We start from the raw sequence: 18,995 nt of genomic DNA, 5'->3' as shown, positions 1-18,995 counted from the left end.
TTAGACATGTCTGAGCAGTTAGGAGTTCATTGCTAGTGACTGTCCACTTTTCCATGAATTTCTCCTCTGTTCCCTGGTTTTTCCATTTTTTTTCAGCAGGATAAAGTCTTCTGAAAGAAGAAAGTGTAAGGTCTTGAGGGTAGGGCATTGTCCTACAAAAAGGAAACTCCTATATGGAGGTTAAAATTTTTCTCAGTTGTTTTACAGAATATGCTCCCTTTGTATTTTCAATGTGGAGAATTCATTCTTATTAATGAGATCTGAAAGGGTCTCCTATGTGTAATCTCATAGGCATTCAATTTTAGCCCAATTCTGGGTCCACAGTTATGCAGAGAAGAACAGTAAGCAATAATTTTTCTTAAATCAGGCTTGTTTTTCTGACACTTTGTTTTGCACATTCAACAGATGAATTTCACAGAAACAAATAGTGGAAGAGTTAGGGCAGAGTAACAGAATTTATTAAAGTAATAGAAAGAAGCAGAACTCCTGCAGAGGAGGGGTTGCAAGAGAGGGTTGCCAGTGAGTGACAGACTTCTCAGGGTTACATGAATGTATGGGATTAAAGAAGTCAGCCCCTGACCTAATTCTGGGTAAGACATTCAATGTCCATGAGCTCTTCATGTCCTATTTGTTCCAGTCGGGTTAAGATTGCTACACTGCAGTTTGTCCCCTTTCAGAGACATCTCTCAGTTTTTGTTAGGCTTACATTTGTATCTGTGGTCTTTCTATTCTGTTAAACTGTGGTATTTCTGTTAACAGAAGGCTGACCTTGATACCCAAGTCTCCTATCTGTCTATTTCAGCTCTTTTCTGTACCTTAGTTTCAGGATGTGGCTCATTTTTCTGTCTTTCTTGTTGATTGATGTATCAACACAACACACAGTATCCAAAGACCTCCTCAAGATTTACTCAGCTGTTGATTACATTGGAGATAAGGTAAGAACTTAATAAATAGATACACATGTGCTCACTTGATGTCACTGTCTAAAGTCAGTCAGGCTCAAGGCACTTCTGGGGCCTTTTCATTCTTGAGGGCTGTGATGCAACAAAACTAGAGAAAGTGTTTTGAAAACTCAAAATTTTTCATGTTTTCACTTATCTTTATTTGAGTGAAGTTCACTGGTTAATATTTAAAATGATGTGGCCTTCAAATTTGGCTCCAACTCTTTTTGGCAGGCCATTTTGGGCACAGAGTTGAAACTTTGGGCCACCTTTTTATTGCCAAGAGCAACCCCAGTCCTCTGAGGTTTGGTCTCGTAAAGTCTGTAAACATACCTGGCCCATAATGAGAGGCTTGGTGAATAGAATCAACTATGACAAATCCGAAGTTCCTGGTTAAAAAAAATACCTCTGTGAGGATTCAACTTGCAGTTTCAGAGGTTCCCAACTACTGAAAACCCCAGCCTTGAGTTCTCACATATTCAGGGGGAAATATAGTTCAATCAAATTTAAATGAGAGGGGCAAGGTGGTGGATTAGAGGCACCCAGCACTTGCCTACTTGTCCAGAAATGGAATCAAATCAGCTGGAGAGAGGCTGCCCATTGTGGTATTCGACAATGGGAGAATGCTTTAGTTTAAAAGAGGACAGGCACAGACCTGGGGGAACATATAGTACACTTGATTATGAAAGAGCATGTTCAGCACAGATCATGGGTTCAGCAGAGCTAGGGAAGTAACTCATTAGCAAGGGTTGAGGTGATAAAAAGGAAAGACTCAGGAGCATTACAGACAAAGGACTTAGAAGTCTGTAGCAAAGTAGTCTAGACAGATGATAGACCAGGGGTGTGGATGGTGAACTGGCTCTGGGGATGTTCTCTTCACTTCACTGCATGTTCTCATGGTGCAGTAAGTGAAAGCCATTACAAAAGGGGCCCTGTTTTTCAAACCTACTGCTCTGAAAGTCAAAGACCCCTGAATTTTTAATATGAAAATTATAATTTTTATGATTTAAAAAAATTAATTAATTTATTTTAATTAGGTATATATAAGAGCAGTATGCATTTTGATTCATTTTACACAATTGCAGCCCAACTCTTCATTTCTCTGATTGTACACAATGTAGTGTCACACCATATAATCATATATGTACCTAGGGTAATAATGGCCATCTCATTCCAGCATCTTTTCTTTCCCCATACCTCCTCTCCTCCCTTGCCTCCCCCTTGCCCAATCAGAGTTCCTCCATTTTTCCCATGCCCCCACATCCACATTATGGATCAGCATCCATGTATCAGAGAGAATATTCAGCCTTTGTTTATTTTTAGGGGGGCTGAGATTGGCCTACTTCACTTACCATGATATTCTTCAACTCTAACATTTTACCTGCAAATACCATATTTTATCCTCTTTTAATGCTGAGTAATATTCCATTGTGTATATATACCACAATTTACTGCTTCCACAATTTAGCTATTATGAGTTGAGCTGCTATAAACATTGATGTTACTTTGTTACTACAGCATGCTAATTTTAAGTCTTTTGGGTATAAACTGAGGAGGGGGAATAACTGGGTCAAATGGTGGTTCCATTCCAAGTTTTCTAAAGAATCTCCATACTGTTTTCCATAGTGGATGCAGCAATTTGCAGTCCCACCAGCAATGTGCCTTTCCCTCCACATCCTTGCCAACACTTATTGTTTGTATTCTTGATAACTGCCATTCTTATTGGCATAAGATGAAATCTTAGGGTAGTTTTGATTTACATTTCTCTGATTACTAGAGATGTTGAACTTTTTTTAATATATGTATTTGTTGATTGATTGTATATCTTCTTCTGAGAATTATCTGTTAAGCTACTTAGCCCATGTATTAATTGAGTTTTTTTTTTTTTGGAGTTGTTAAGTTTTTGAGTTTTTTATATATCCTTGAGGTTAGTGCTCTATCTGGTGTGTGTGTGTGGAAAAAATTTGCTTCCAAAATGTAGGTTCTTTTTTCACCTCATTGATTGGTTCTTTTGCTGAGAAGAAGCTTTTTAGTTTGAACCCATCCCCTTTATTAATTCTTGATTTTATTTCTTGTGCTTTAGGAGAAAGATCCCTGAGTTTTTAATCTCTGGGACCTCAAAGAAATATTGCTGTGGGGCTGGGGATGTGGCTCAAGCTGTAGCGCGCTCACCTGGCATGCGTGCGGCCCGGGTTCGATCCTCAGCACTACATACAAAGATGTTGTGTCTGCCGAAAACTAAAAAATAAATATTAAAAATTCTCTCTCTCTCTCTCTCTCTCTCTCTCTCTCTCTCTCTCTCTCTCTCTCCCTTTCTCACTCTCTCTTTAAAAAAAAAGAAATATTGCTGCAATTGCTCAGACAATGGCACCTCAGATCCAGTTCAACCTTGGAGGGAGAGGCTCTGTCACACATTCACCAGGAGTTCTACAGTCGTACACATTTGGAGACAGATGACCCAGGATTTGCAGACTTCTGCCTTTCCTCCAGGTCCCAATCACACACTCCATTGCTATCCCTACCATAAGGGACATCTAGTATCATTACACATAACTGGTGTTACCCCACCCTCTGATAGCACAGCAGAAAAGTCTCCTGAGAGACTATTTTTGGTGTTTATCATTCTGCACTTTCTCACTGAAACACTCCAGCAATGACGTGCATCCTGCTCCTGGAGGGCCTGGCTCAAGTATCCCCAGAGAGTATCTTTTTCTGGTAATTTCTGCAAACCCTGTGATGTCACACATGAGCAATGAGACTAAAGGAAGCACCACAGATGGGCAGCTGTGATCCTGTTCCCTGTTTCTCCCTTTGTTCTGAATTGAGCTGCACCCATGTCTACACACAGCATAAAAACTCCAGACCCTTCACCATAATCAGAAAAATCAGAAGCAGGGCTGATTATAAGGACTGCAGCCAACAGAAGCAATGCCCTAGGAAAGTTCCAACTGCTAGTAGGTGCTTCCTTTTCCATTGTAGGAGTAAGGACAGAGGACAAAGCAATTGTACTCTGCTGTCTACATCACACCACCTGGAATTCCAGAGGGTTTCATTCAATTGAAACATACAGAGATTGGGACCCTCACACTATGAACTCAATGTCTAGGGTCAGTCCTCACTGGTCACAACCAGAGATGCAACAGGGAATAAAGGCAATAAAATGCATCTGAAATTAAACTCAACACTACACAACAAACCCATTTCCCACACTACAGTGATAAGAGAAGGCTGCTTACTAAGAGGAGCCTCAAGTAAAAGTGAAAAAGGGAGTAGGGCTTGGTGGTGCATGCCTGCAAGCACAGTGTATTGGAAGTCTGAAGCAGAATGATTATAAGTTTAAAGCCATCCTCAGCAATTTTGCCAGCCCCTAAGCAACTTAATAAAATACTGTCTCAAAATTTAAAAAATGTTTTGAGGATATCAGAGTTTACACACCCCTGGGTTTATTCCTTGGGAAGCCCCCCCACCCCCACCCCCCCCGCATGCACACACACACACACACAAAAAAAAAGTAATAAAGAAAGAAAATACAGAGAGAATATCCATCTCATCATCAGTGCACATTTAAAAATGAGCACAAGAAAATTCATAAAATAAGGCAACTTGATACATTCTACAGTTATAACTTTCTTGGCACTGATGCCAAAGTTTTCAAAGTAAGTGAAATACCAGACATGTCTCAAAAGAATAATCTTTTTAAAAGATCAATAAAATCCCAAAGAAAGCAAATAACAGCTGAAGGAATTAAGAAGACTAATGTAGAATATGAATGAGCATTTGAATCTAGAGATAAATATTTTGAAAAAGAACCAAATAGAAATCTTGGAAGCGAAAAGCACAATATGCCACATAAAGCCTCAGCTGAAAGCCTCAATGACAGTCTAGATCAAGGAAAAGATAAAATGCTTTAGGACAAAATAGTCCATTCAGACAGCAATGAGGACAAACAGTAAGACAGAATGCTGAGAACATAAAAGGCCTGGTGGGGGGGTGGGGCACCATCAGAGAATTAAACATCTGAATTTTAGACGTATCATGGGGAGGAGAGGTAAAGGCTAAGTACAAGAAAACATATTTGCGGAAGTCACAACAGAGCATTTATTAAATCTGGGGTAATATATTAGTTGTGCATGTTTGGAATGCCTTTAGGACCCCAAATTGATATGTGCTGTACATGTGATTGTACATGTGGAATTACCCTGGTCGTGTGTATAAATACAAGGCTAGAAAAGTTATGACCAATTAATTCTATTGTCTTTCTATTTCCATCCCCCTCCCTTACCTTCATTAGAATTTGAATAATCCAATCCATTTTTATTATTCCTTCCAGGCCCCTATATTGTAAACTCTCAATCCACAAGTCCTACATTCTAATACATTTTGATAAACAGATATTTCCTATTACCCTCCTTTTCATCCTTACTCCTTTCTTCCTGTTTCCATTGATACTCATTGTAGGTTTATTTGGACTAGCATCCATGGGTCTAAAGAAAAAGGTATCTGCTTATATTTTTCGTTTATTACTTTGCTTTGCCACTATGGATGAGCCTATTTGTTTACAAGTGAATAATGCTGCTACATATACATCCCATGCTTTGCACAGTTTTGTACTCATTTAAATTTAATTTTTACCCATGGAATTCCTCATGATCCTACCAGACAAGCATTGGGTGAACAAGCACATTATACTCTTAAAACAGGCCTTTTAACACAAACACAAAAAAGGGGACCTAGCCTCTCTCGTGTTAATAATGACTTAAATTTTGATTTATTTACATTTTTTTATTTGTTTTAATTAGTTACACATGATCGTAAAGGAATTAAACATGCAATACAAAGGTAGTCCTCACAATTTTTCATCTGCTTTGGATAGACATTTTATTCCCAAACAACAATTGCCAAAAATTTATGCAAAATACAGGGTTCCGCCAGACCCAGGATTGTGAGACCCTGTGCCTATGATCACACAGGGGAAATGCTATGCTGCCATGCTTATACCAACAGGTTCTGTGTGACTTCCAGCCCAGTGTGTGTGAGACCTGTCAATCATGAGTTAGCATCAGGGACTTCACAACCCAATCACCAAGTTTCACTTGATTCTGAATGAGGAGGATTCCACCAAACAAAAGGATTACCACTCTCTTCAAAAAAGATGTAAGGCCACAAGCGGGTCCCCAGATACTCGACTTCTGGTGACTTGGAGAGATATAAAATCATTTACAGCCTCAGCTCAACAGCTATTGGCTCAAGTGGGGTTAGAATGCACTCTGAAAAATTTGGCTATTGCTTTGTTTGCTAAACTTACACAAGATTCTATAAATGTCTTGATTCTTATTATAATGTTGTTTTGCTGTTGTACCCCAGCTGTAGGAAATCCAGTAAAATCAGACTCCTTAACTTCTAAAGCACATTATAATATCTACATTTGCCTGGCTGAATTTGTCAATTCATCTGACATTTGTATCTATCAGGGTGTTGATATGGGAAGTGTATTGGGCTCCTGTCTTCTTCCTATGTGCTGTCCTGTACACAAAATTACAAATATGACAATGTTCTCCCAAAAAAGGCATCCAAAAGCCAATATCCTATGAAGATTCTTATAATTGGGGAAGTCCTCAGTATTCTATGCCTTCCAATACTATGTGTTACTTACACCCACTGTTGCCTTAAACACCACTGACACTTGCACCGAGGTTCAAAACTGTACACACAAATGTGTTTCTTTGGGATATCCCTGTACACAGGTGGAGCCCATTGTGTATGAAAATGGCTATATCCCCTTACATCAGGATGGTTCTTTTCTTGTGGAGCATATACCTGTAACTATACATCTGCTAATGTATCATGGTATCCATTGTTGTCCTAGCTGATTGACTGTGTTTATATCATCCTTACAGGATTGTATAGGCCACCATTGAAGAACTATCCCCCTTGATGAAAACTGTGATGATTCAGTAAGCCTTCTCTTGAAAACAGAATTTGAGCTCTAGCATTGTCCTTAGTCAGTATCCCTGGATTGGCTGTTGGGGCTTACAAAAAAAATGAAAGTGGCCTGTGCTATGATAAAAAAATCAATTATACCTCTATGGCAGTCAATATGATAAATAAAGAACAAAAACAACATCATCAAACCATTCTTGACAATTGAGCTGCAATTGATTATTCATTATTATTAATAAATATTAATTCAGAAAACCAGCCACCAATACATGAGGCTTGGTCATGCCAAGAAGGGACAAAGGCATGCAAGGTTCATGTGCATGTACCTATTGCAAAAGGGAGAGGAATGGGGACTATGTGCCTGAGTGCATGCATGGGGTTGGGGGGAAATATGGAGCACTGATGCTGAGGCTGTGGATCTAAATACCACTATCCTAAAAGCTGAATCAGTGAAGTTTCCTGATCTCCTAGGGAGGGTGAAAGATGTTGGGTTTAAGTATAAGTAGGTATTGCAATGGCAAGGATCCATCCACTGATGGCTAGGCTCCAGAGCTGTCAGGGGGTAGTCAGGAATTGTCCACACCCTGCTTAGGAGCAACCATTTTGGAGCAGGGTTCCTAGCCCAGCAGTAATTGTATCAGGAGGTAGCTTCAGGATCAGAGCATTTGTGTCCTAGGAACATGAGAGGGTACAGCCCCTGGAACAGAAGTGCAGGCACCATCAAGTGTCTGGCTAGGGAGACAGCTGAGTGGAAGAGCAGGCCAGGTTGGGAGGAATAGCTGACTACCCTGTGACTCACCCTAATAAGCTCATAATTATATGAACTTATTATATAATATATTATATAATAAGCTCATAATTAAAAATCCTAAAGACTACATATCATATGTACAACACACACACACACACACACACACACACACACAGATGAAAAACAAGAAAGAGAATAAAAGAATATCAATTAGTATTTTGTATCATAAATATTACACATTTTATTATGAGTACTTCCTTTTGTATAAATTAATTCAGATAAAATAAATAGATCTCAAAGGCCAGTAGAAATGGCTACTTCTCAAGGGAGCACAGAAATAAAACACATTATTGTATAATATCCTATTACCTCTATATATTTACCCAGCAACTGGAGGCACATCCTCAGTGATCCCATTTGGGCAACCACAAGTCTTGACCATGCATCAGGATTCACGGAGCACATACTCTCCCTCTGGCCTGTTTCTCCTTAAATGAATTGTACACCCTGCCAGCATTAGCACTTCATGGGGATGCCAAAAATTCCACCTGATGTTTTCTCTCTGCAATGAAGGAAAGTCTCAATATTTTCCAGGAGATGCTGTGCTTCAGAGACTGCTAGGGAGCTCTACTAAATTACCTTTCAGATCTAGGAAATAAACTGGATAAATCTATTTGCATTTTGCCTTGCAATGTGAGTACTTTAAACCCACACTCATGAGGAAATTTTTGCATCAGTTGCATTATTTATTTAAATCACAAAGGATAAATTTAGATTTCAAAAGGTTAATAAAAGCAATATAACATATCAATAATATTTATTTATTATTAATTTCCTATATAATGCTTTCTTTTCTTCTCCTTTAACACCAGTATTCATTTAACACCAGTTTTTAATATAATTTTATATGGATAAAGCAGAAAACTGAATCATGCTGATTTTTTTGCGTATTGTGTCTTTATCTGCTCAACCAGTGCTGAATGCATTAGGACCCATACATGTCAAAATATAAACACCAGCTTTGCATCTCTGTGTCCTGCATCAGAAGTGTCAGCTCAGTGCATGATAAGAGTTTGTTTGGAAGCAAATCCTACCTGGGATATTGCATATATTCATATGATCTCAGACAATATTCTAAAAAGACATGTTTGCAGAAATTCCTTCCCTCTTTTGGCTATAGATTTTTAAATTTTCTTTCTGAATGTTTTGGGAATTATCAGTTGCAACATGAGAACAACTTAGTAATGGATGGCTAGTCTTACTACATTTTAAATATCAATTCACATAATAAGTTCATAAGTATAAAAGCAAAATTGCTTTCCAAATATTAATTGTCATACAAAATTTTTGGTGGATTGTTAATATAATTTTTTTGAGAGAGATAGAGAGAAAGAAATTTTTTAATATTTATTTTTTAGTTTTCAGTGGACACAACATCTTTTTTTTTACTATTTTTATGTGGTGCTGAGGATTGAACCCAGTGCCCTGTGCATTGCCAGGCGAGCGTGCTACTGCTTAAGCCACATCCCCAGCCCAATATAATTCTTTGACCATCAAGACACTTGTCTAAATCAAGAGATGGTTGGGCAATTGCATTTCTAAACTGGTTCCAAGGTAAAACTTTCATTTTAAATGAAATTAAGTATTAATTTGATCTCAATAATAAAATCAATGTATGAGAAAGAATTAACCATTACTTTTTAAATATTTTGAATGTTCTGGATCTTAAAAGTAGGAAATAGAACATTAAATCTTCCTTATAGTTTACATATGTTGGAGGAGAGCTCTGATTGTTGTCACAAACAAAGAGGTAGAAAGGGAGCCCAGTGAAGGAGGAGCAATACTGGATGATGGACACACCCTGAAAGGGACAAAGTCAGTCACATGGCCATGAACCACTGGATAGGATAAGGAGTCATGCAACCTCAACTTCTCTATAACAGTGTTCAACACTTTCACTGCCATGATTTCTCTCCACCCTCTATAAAATGAGATTCTGGCACATAAAGATCTATATTTCTTCAGCTAAAAGAGGACAGGAGGGAAAAGAGGGAAGAAAATGTGGGGGATCATGAGCTGAAATTGATTTCCATGCATATGTGAGTTTGATGGGATAAATCCAAATAATAATAATTATAAACCACACTGCACCCCATGAACATATATGATTATAATTGAGAAAATAATAACAATAAGTCAACTTCAGTGTGATGAATGTACAGAGTTCCATGGAATTCAGTAAAATCTATAAAGGAGATGATCTTTAAAGCATGCTATGGAGGAAATGCACCAGCAAAGGAAGAGGGATCTGTCACACAATTTGCACATTGTTACAGATTTCTTCACTCTATATTAGTCTTGCCCAGTGAACTGTTTTCCAAGGAACTTTTGCCAAGAATAAAAATGTATCTGGGTCACTTCTTGCAAGATTTTAATCAGCATTTCAGATTCTTTGGACACCATAGACTTTTTGAGAGCTAGTGGCATCCTCACTAGTTGAATAGCGAAAAGTTTTTGTCTCTCTTCCCCATTAACCTGAGTCACTGTGGTTTACCTAAATGAGACACTGATGATATGTGATACACCACAGATACAGTCAGTTTCAACCTCATTATGGATTGGGAGATGCTCAAGTAGCAGTCAGGCCCTAAGCTGGAGCCTGAGAAGCAATTAGGTATCCCATCTCCCTTGTCATGGCTTCCAACAGTCTTAACATACTTGCCATAGAGTGGGGTCTTTCCAGGTTATTGCTGGTACCAGGAAATGTAGTAGGTTCTGTGCTGACTACTCAGGGTGGAGGTGAATTTGACTGAGGCTCCCAAGGAAGTAGATACAGAGGGTGACTGAGTCAGCCCAAGCTTGGATAGAGAACCTAAAAACAAAGAAATTCATTACATTCTGAAAAAAAAAGCCCACAAAGAAAGAACATTCCTGGCATGAGTCAGGATGCTGAGGACAATGCTGACCTGCAGAATACAGGAAGAGGATGAAGAAGAGGACTGGGGTCCAGACGATGGTATACACACCCCAGAGTTCTGCTGAAGCAGACATGCCCCAGGACTCTCTTATTCACCCTCAAACTCCAGAGGACAAAAGAGAATTCAATCATACAAACATGTGCCTCTTACATAGGCCAACAAGCCCCTCCCTGGCTGTGTGTCTTTTCTGAGAGAAGGGGGCCTGGTCAGAGAGATCTCTCCTGAGACCAGGGAGTAGGTGTCAAGGTTTGCATCTTGGATACCAAAACCTCTCAATAGCAGACCTACATTTTCCCATATTTCCCAGACTTAAGTCCATTATATCTGTGTCCAGGTGACATGTGGTTCTGACAAAGACTCCTGCCTCCCATAAGTCCTTCAGCTCTGCCTGCTCCCAACCTACAGATAGAGTGAGGACATTCCCCAGGGCTAGCCTCTTATCTAAGTCTTTATTTTTCTATTTGAAAATAGGATACATAATTTAACCCATTTTCTATGGCATTCACAGGGGAGGGGGTCTTATATACAAACTCTACATGAAATAAAAAAATACATAAGCTGGGAAAGAAAAATGGGGACAGTTCATCTCTGAACCCACTTCTGTAGCTCCTTGTGAAACTAGGGTTCTCTTTCTCTTACTGATTCCTCTGAAATTGGTGCATATGGGCTTTATGGGTTAGTGTTTGGGACTTTAAAACAGTGTATAACTCACTGTATTCATTAGAAAAAAGTAAAACACAGGACATAGAAAGGAATGTTACTAGTGGGCTTGAAAAAGAAATCAGCATACCTTGGCCTTTCGTAGTAGGTTCCAAGAAAGAACAAAGGATGGATTTTCAAGGAAAGATGCTTAAAACATTCCATGACCTTTCTGATAGAAAGAACTTTTTCATATTATTATAGTATGGTTCCATCCTATGGTTGCCATCATAATATGGATACCCTCACTTCCAAACTGACCCAAAATAAATGCCAGTGGGTAATTAATTGAAAGATAATATACTTCTTATTTAAGAAAAGTAGCTGAGGGAATGCATTCCTGCTTATAGTCATGACTAAAGGACCACAGGATTTGGCTCTGTCAGTAGTACACAGGATTCTCATGAGCAATCCTCTGGGTACACAGGTTTTCCAGTCCCTGCTTATGAAGAAGCTGCTTGGAGGCATTTCCTGGAGTTAGGCACCATTCAGAGGACAGGGCATGATCTCTTCCTGTTGGGTAGGAACACCACACAGCACAACACACAAGGGCACGTTTCTTACAATGGTGACATAACAACAGCTGATGGACTAAGTTCCTAAATTGTTAGGAAGCACGTGTCTTTTGTGATATTTTTAAGAAGTTATGTCCTTGCAATGTACAAAAATTAAATATAATGAAATGAATTTTATTACTACAAAAAGTGGGTCTCTTCCCTTTGATTTATTGCAAAATGAAAATGGAGATGCTAACCACTCAAAGAAATGCTTTGACCTCAGGCTTCAGATCAGATTCAGAAATAACTGTCCCTTTTGGAAGATAAAATAATTAAATCCATCCTTTGTGGAATATTTCCTCACAAACAATTCACAGACATTCTCAATTTTTGGACTTAAACAGGAAAGAAACCAAAAAAACCCTTTTCTTTAACCTGTCTCTAGGGACAGTTATCACTAAGGTGCCTGAGAGGTCAGGGTCCAGTTTTATGATTCCCACATCCTGTAATCACGTTTCTATCAATGCTCAATAATGTGCAAGTTTAGTTCTCTGTTGTCCATGTGGGTCTGACTGTGCTGATCATCACTGTAATTTATCACACATTGAACCGTTTTTACCCTCAGGCTGGATGTATGAGAGGGTCAGGCAGCTTTTCTTCCAACAAGAAAGCCTGAGAACCAGGAATGTGACCAAGAGTATCTACTGTTTGTATTTCAAATCAGGATCCTAGACTTGGCTAGACTTCTGCTGCAACCAGTATGAGAAGTGATCATTGTTGACCAAAACTGTGCTGGAGCCACAGATGAGAGTGACTGTCTCTCATAAGCAAGTGGTCAGTGAGGGCTCCTGAGTCCTGCAGTCTGAGAAGTAGACCCTAAAACCCAAACAAAACATGTCTAGAATGAGGACAGATGACAGAGGACCACTACAATGCTTGGAATCCAAGTCCCTATTATTCTGAACACTGAATGAGGAGGAGAAGAGACAAGCCCAGGCTGTGGTATGCGTTTTTGAAGGATCCCGTGGGCCTAAAGTTGAGGCCAAACATCTTGATGATCCATGATTTCTTACTGAACTGCCTGCATGAAGGGGAATGCTTATGTGGTGTATTATATAGATATGAGCCCTATATCATCAATTTCCAAGGCCAGTCCTCAATCCTGAGAACACTTAGATTTTCAGAGGTAGACCCAGGGTGGCTGTGTGCTGTGGATTTTCCCCTTGGGAGGAAGCAGCTGCTCTAGCACTGTGCATGGTCCACTGAGCAACTGTTCATGATCCAATAAAGTGGAACCACTTGAGTTTCTACCAATGTTCTATGAATATCCACAGTGCCCGCTGGAGGCCTTTTGGTCTAAGATTATAGGGTCTCTTTTGATAAAGACCAGTTGAATTGTTTGTATGAAATTGCCACTGTAATTCCAAGACTGTCTCACATTCATTATTTGAGTTTTATTTGAGCATTCCTATTTATATCTATTTATCTGTTTTGTTTGTTTGTTTATTGAAATTGTGGGCAAATCAATTTTAGTGTTCCATAGTCTTAACCTTACCTGAATTTTTAAAATCATAACATACTTGAATTTATTTTGTATAATGCTTCACTTGTTTATTATGATTGTATGGTAATAGTGGGATTAACTGTACCCATAGTCATACATAGAGGAAACATAATTTAATCAATTCTGTTCCCCAGTATTCTCCCTTTTCCTACCTGACACTCTCCCCTAAACCTCTTTCTATACTCAACTGGTCTCATTCTTATTTTTTATTAATTGGTGCACTGGAATTATTAATGAAATTGAAATTCATTGTGATATATTGGTACTTGCAAATGGCATCATTTGTTTGATGTCATTCCACAGTACCTGCCCATCCCATGGTGTCCTCCCTCTCCTGGATTTATTCAACATTTCTCTCTTCAAGGATTCAGTATTTTACTTCATAAATGGAAGCTATCAAGAGAAAAAGTAATAAAGAAGGGACCTCATTCATCAGTGTTTTGAGTGAGTAAAGCAATTGTTTTCATGACCGACTTGCTAATAAAGTTATTGATTGTGAATTTCTCATTAAATAAAGAGAAGGCTTAAGTTGAAAATTATTTTAGTAATTCATTCTAGAGCATGAAAAACAAAGAAGAAAGAACAATTTCCATGTTAGAGGGTTAATTTTCTTTTCTTTCCATTTTCTTTTTTTTTTTTAAACTACTTCAGTGGACATAGTCAATATTGTAGATGGTCAAGCAGACCTACATGACCACATTATTAAAAATACAGCAAACTTGGGAGAAATTTTCTTCTTCTCCTTTTCTTCTTCTTCTTCTTCTTCTTCTTCTTCTTCTTATTATTATTATTATTATTATTATCAGGGATTGAACACAGAGCGTCTTAATCACTGAGCCATATACCCAGCCTCTATCTTTGTTTTAGAGAGATTATCTTGCTAAGTTTCTTAGGATCTTGCTGAGTTTCTGAGGCTGGTTTTAAACTTGTGATCAACCAGCTTCAGCATCCCAAGCTGCTGGAATTAGAGGTGTACACCACCACTCCCAGCTAATAGGGTCTTCCTGATTGACAATGCTGTATGCATGATGGCACACAGTGTTTACAGGAGAGTTATCAATGTCAGTGAATCTACAGGAGAGAACAACTGACTTCTTAGAATAAGATTAGAAGAACTCCCTCCTCTTCAATTTCTTAAGACTTGTTTTGTGTCCTAACATGTAATCTACCCTGCCAATAAATCTATGTTTAATTGAGAAGAATGTTCCTAAGCTCCAGTGGCTAATGTGAGTGACATTCTGAGAAGAGCTTCATATAAGTTAGAATACTGTTTCCCACACTGATGATCAGGGTGAGCAGTTTTCCAGTTGTTTGCTTGCATCTGTCTCTCCTAAAATCACTCTTGCTGATCTACCTGTTGTGGAACAAGTGGAGTTTTATAATGAATCAGACAACCACTGAAGACACATTCTCAATTAGCATTGAGATGCATAGAGTTAGCAATTTTACTTTGTTATTAGACTACATAGTCTTTGTCATTCTGGATGAACAAAATTGCAACTCTATGATGTGAAATAATATGGAAAAATTGTTTTTCACACATCTTTTGTACTGCATGTGATGAATGGTTATTCACCATGTGTTCATTTGCATTCTGTTACTAACTCAATACAGGATCACTCGGCAGGATAATTCTTGTCAGCATGCAGAAGAAAACATGCCAGGGAGAAGAAGGGCAGTAGCTCTTCAACCTATTATGCTATTTTCTGGATGTTTTACAGGCTTCCTTTGATTCTACCTTATTGGAAGAAGTGGACACTGAGCCCTGGTATCTTTCAAGGAGACAGAGAATTATGTCTGGTAGTGAAAAGAAAATTTGGAAACCATGACACATATCTGATGCAGAGTTCTATGTCCCCCAAATTCCAGGACACTTTTTAAGTTGCTCACCAAAGCAATGTTCATAACCATCGATGATCAGAAACACCTTCAGTGTTCCAAGTTGAGTATTAGGATGAATGACTTCTTTGTGGTATTTTTGCTGATTTTTTTAGATAGGTTGTCTCTCAGTTGTTGAAGCTTATCTCCAACTTGTTATCCTGCTGTCTCACCCTCCTGAATATCTGGGATTAGGGGTATGCACCATCCCAGCTGGCAAAAGAAAGTCTTCCCTGAACAGAAATCAAACTTGGGCCACAACAGTTAGAGAACTGAATCCTAACCAGTAGATCACCCAGAGCAGCTTTCCGTGTATTCATACAAATAGACCTACTGGGGCTGGGGCTGGGGCTATAGCTCAGTGGCAGAGTACTTGCCTACTATGTGTGAGGACTGGACTAGATCCTCAGCACCACATAAAAAATAAATAAAATAAAGGCATTCTGTCCATCTACACAACTACAAGAAATAAAAATAATAGTAAAATAAATAGACCTACTGTTGCATTCTCCCAAGGTACCTTCTCTGGTTCTCATGAGCAGTAGTCAAGCTTTTCTTGGCTATCTGTCTTCCCCCAAATTTACCTTATGTCCATAGGGGGAAAAACACTCACCTGAACTTTTCCTGAGCTGTTTCTTATACAAAGCAAGCCCTAAATGCAGCCAGTTTCACTCCCCATCTGGCTACATCATGGTGACAGCCCTTTTTCTTTTTTGGATTGTTCAAACATCTGACGATTTTGCCATGGATCTGCAAGGGACAATCTGTGCTCCCAAGTATGTCCCTTGAGTTCCTTTCAGTGGGTTTAAGGTGAGAGAAGGCACAACCACAGAGAAAACCTGGTAGCACTCAGACCACCTGGATTTTTAAAACTTTTTGTCTCTTAGCTGCAACAACCCAAATCCAGTTATTTCCCCAAATGGATCTAAGCAAAATTATCTCAGATCCAGAGCTTGCCATCTTTGCCATTCACTTTAGATGTTTTAGCACGTCTACTTGGAGGATGAGGTGTCTGCCAGACATTGGTTAAAACCACTGGGAATCTCAGCTGACATGAGATTAAGAGGGAAACATGAAAGTCACTCATTTCTTATTTAACTCACTGAAATTCAGAAACATTATTTGGAGGCTCCACAGGCAAAATCCGTACCAACATGGCTTTTACCATTTTTCCTCATGGATGTGCCACAGTCCTAGACACAGCTAAAAATGCAATCTTTTATCACCTGTCCCTGTCCTGAGCCTCTCTGATATGTCAGCTGTTGTAATCAGCACATGGAGATACCACAATTTTCTTAAGATTATTCTTGTCATCATATAAGCTCCAGGAAATGTGCTGCAGTTCCAAAGGCCCTTGCAGAGGTCATGACAATGTAAGAATCACCCCCAAAACTCTGACCTGAGCACATAGGGTAGGAATCCTGCCCTCCCAGTGGTCTTCTGCTTCCAAGTAATTCTCTGGGAGACATGCATATCAATTCTCTTGCCTTTTATCTCAGTCCCACCACAAGCCCTGAATTAGGAGAGTTGTTCTCCAAAGTGAGGAGGAGAAAGGCCTGGTTAATCATGCCCAAAGCCCCCATAAGGAGATGTTGAGCCCATTGAACAGTGAATGGATAATAAATGACTAGGATTTCTGAAAGTTTTCCATCCATTTTTAAAGAAAATATCTTATAATGCTAATAATACAATGAATACAACAAAGGCTGTATTTTATTGCCATTCATAGTGATAAAGTTATATAAAAATGTAAATACACATGTGATCAGAGAAAAGTATCCATCAACACAGAAACAAACACAGTTCACAAAGGTCATGATTTGTCCTCAGTTGAATCAAGGGAAATGAAACATAATGTGAAAGTGTCTTAAAAGGAATTTATAAAGTGGAAGAAGTCATACAAGAAGAAACATCTGCTGTGTGTTTTGGAATATGAAAAGAAACATGATCAATATTCACAGAGAGAAAGTCAGTGGTTGCCTGGGAGGTTCTTTGAGCAGCGATGGAGGTAGGATTTCCAAAGGGCAAAGGATGTTTGTGGGGAGGGGCATGAGTTCTTTTGCCTGATGTGATGATGTTCCCAAAGGTGTGAAAATATCACAAAATCTGTCAAAGTTTTCACTTATGTGTGTGTTATTGTTTTCCAAATATTTCATGTTAGAAAACTTATATAAAAATTAGAATATGACATGAATCACAGACACAAATGACATAGTTCTAGAATTCCTGAAAATAGGGAAGAATGGAGGATGAAACCACAGGATTTCCCATCAGATGTCAAGTCTGGGATGACCAGGGTTGCACTGGCTGCCTCACCACTTGAACTTCAGGGTAAAGAGGCAAAAGCATCCTGAATGTTTAGCTCCTCAAGCTAACAAGAATTAGGAATTTCTTTTTATATGGAGACATTTCCTAGGAATATGCCGCTGTGAATGACTCTGAGGGCAGAGGACAAGAAGTTTCTCACTCAAAGAAGTGACAGTAGGTTCAGCTGGGCCTATAGTAGTGGTAGCAGAAGCAGCCAGAGAGTAGACCTGAGCAAAGCTGCCGGGTGTTGGCCCTCATGACAAATGGTAAAGGGGTTCTTGTCTTACTTCCCCATAAGCCTGGAGCACTGTGGGAGCATCAAGGCTGTCATCATAAGACTGACAGTGATAGACAGCCTCATCCTCAGGCTGGAGCCCAGTGATGGTCAGTGAAGTAGAGTTGCCAGACTTGGAGCCAGAGAAGCGATCTGGGATCCCAGAGGGTCGATTACTATTATCATAGATGAGGAGTTGGGGAGCCTTTTCTTGGAGCTGTTGGTACCAGTGCACATAATTACCACCAATATTGTTGCTGCTTCCAGTGCAGGAGATGGTGACCCTCTGTCCTGGAGTCCCAGACAGTGAGGGCTGCTGAGTCAGCACAGACTGGGCCCAGGACCCTGGAAGTGAGAGAAACACAGAGAGGGTGATTTTTGTCTAGAAACAAGAGTAGCATCAGGGCCCATATCAGTGTATTCACACACCCTATCCCTCCTTCATATCATGTCACCTGTGCACTGAATGAGGAATGTGAAGAGCAGACAGGACCAAGCCATGATGAAAGTCATCCTGAGTTGTGCCTTCTGTTCCTGATGCTGAGCAGAGGTTCCCCCAAGTTTCTCTCTTGCCTTATTCATAGTCTGAGAAGAGGTGGGTCTATCTATGCAAATTAGGTTCCTCCACGTTTTCTGATTGCACCCTGGGCCCTAGTTCAGACTCCTGTACATAAAGATGCCAATTTGGTATGCAGGGTTGGAGTTGGGTTGGCTCAGAGGTGTGGAAAGTCATAGCTGTGACCCCCAACAACAGAATATCAGGCAGGGACAAGTGGCTTATTACAATTCTGGTTACTTCCTTACCTCTGTTAATTGGTCTGCAGTGCCCCCTGTTGTCCAAGCTCATACACATCATTATGTGACATTGTGATCAGACCTTCGGAGACATCCTACATCCTCACCTTCCTACATCCTCACCTTATCCCCTCTCATTCTGTCTATGTGCCAGTCCAGGGAACCTCTTCTGTGGCTTCTCCATTACCTCAGAATGGCCTTCTTACTTTCCTCAGACCCCTTGTGGTGAATTCATTCATAGTTCACTTGACACCCACTGTTTTCAGGACTAAAATAGTTTTTTTGATGTCAGTTCTTCTCAGGTCAGGATTAAGCAGGTGAACATAAAGTTTCTGGTTTTATTAGCTTGCACAATACCATTTAGTTTATCC

The 18,995-nt window shown here is 39.5% G+C and overlaps 1 pseudogene; it reads right to left on the bottom strand.

The window, feature by feature from the left end:
* Positions 1-17,809: 17,809 nt before the first annotated feature.
* LOC143641995 (immunoglobulin lambda variable 1-40 pseudogene) lies at positions 17,810-18,685 on the bottom strand (annotated as a pseudogene).
* Positions 18,686-18,995: the final 310 nt, after the last annotated feature.

The sequence above is a fragment of the Callospermophilus lateralis genome, chromosome 1 (genome assembly GCF_048772815.1).
Source record: "Callospermophilus lateralis isolate mCalLat2 chromosome 1, mCalLat2.hap1, whole genome shotgun sequence".
NCBI lineage: Eukaryota > Metazoa > Chordata > Mammalia > Rodentia > Sciuridae > Callospermophilus > Callospermophilus lateralis.
Note: the sequence above shows the minus strand (reverse complement) of the source record. Positions and strands in the feature narration are given on the sequence as shown.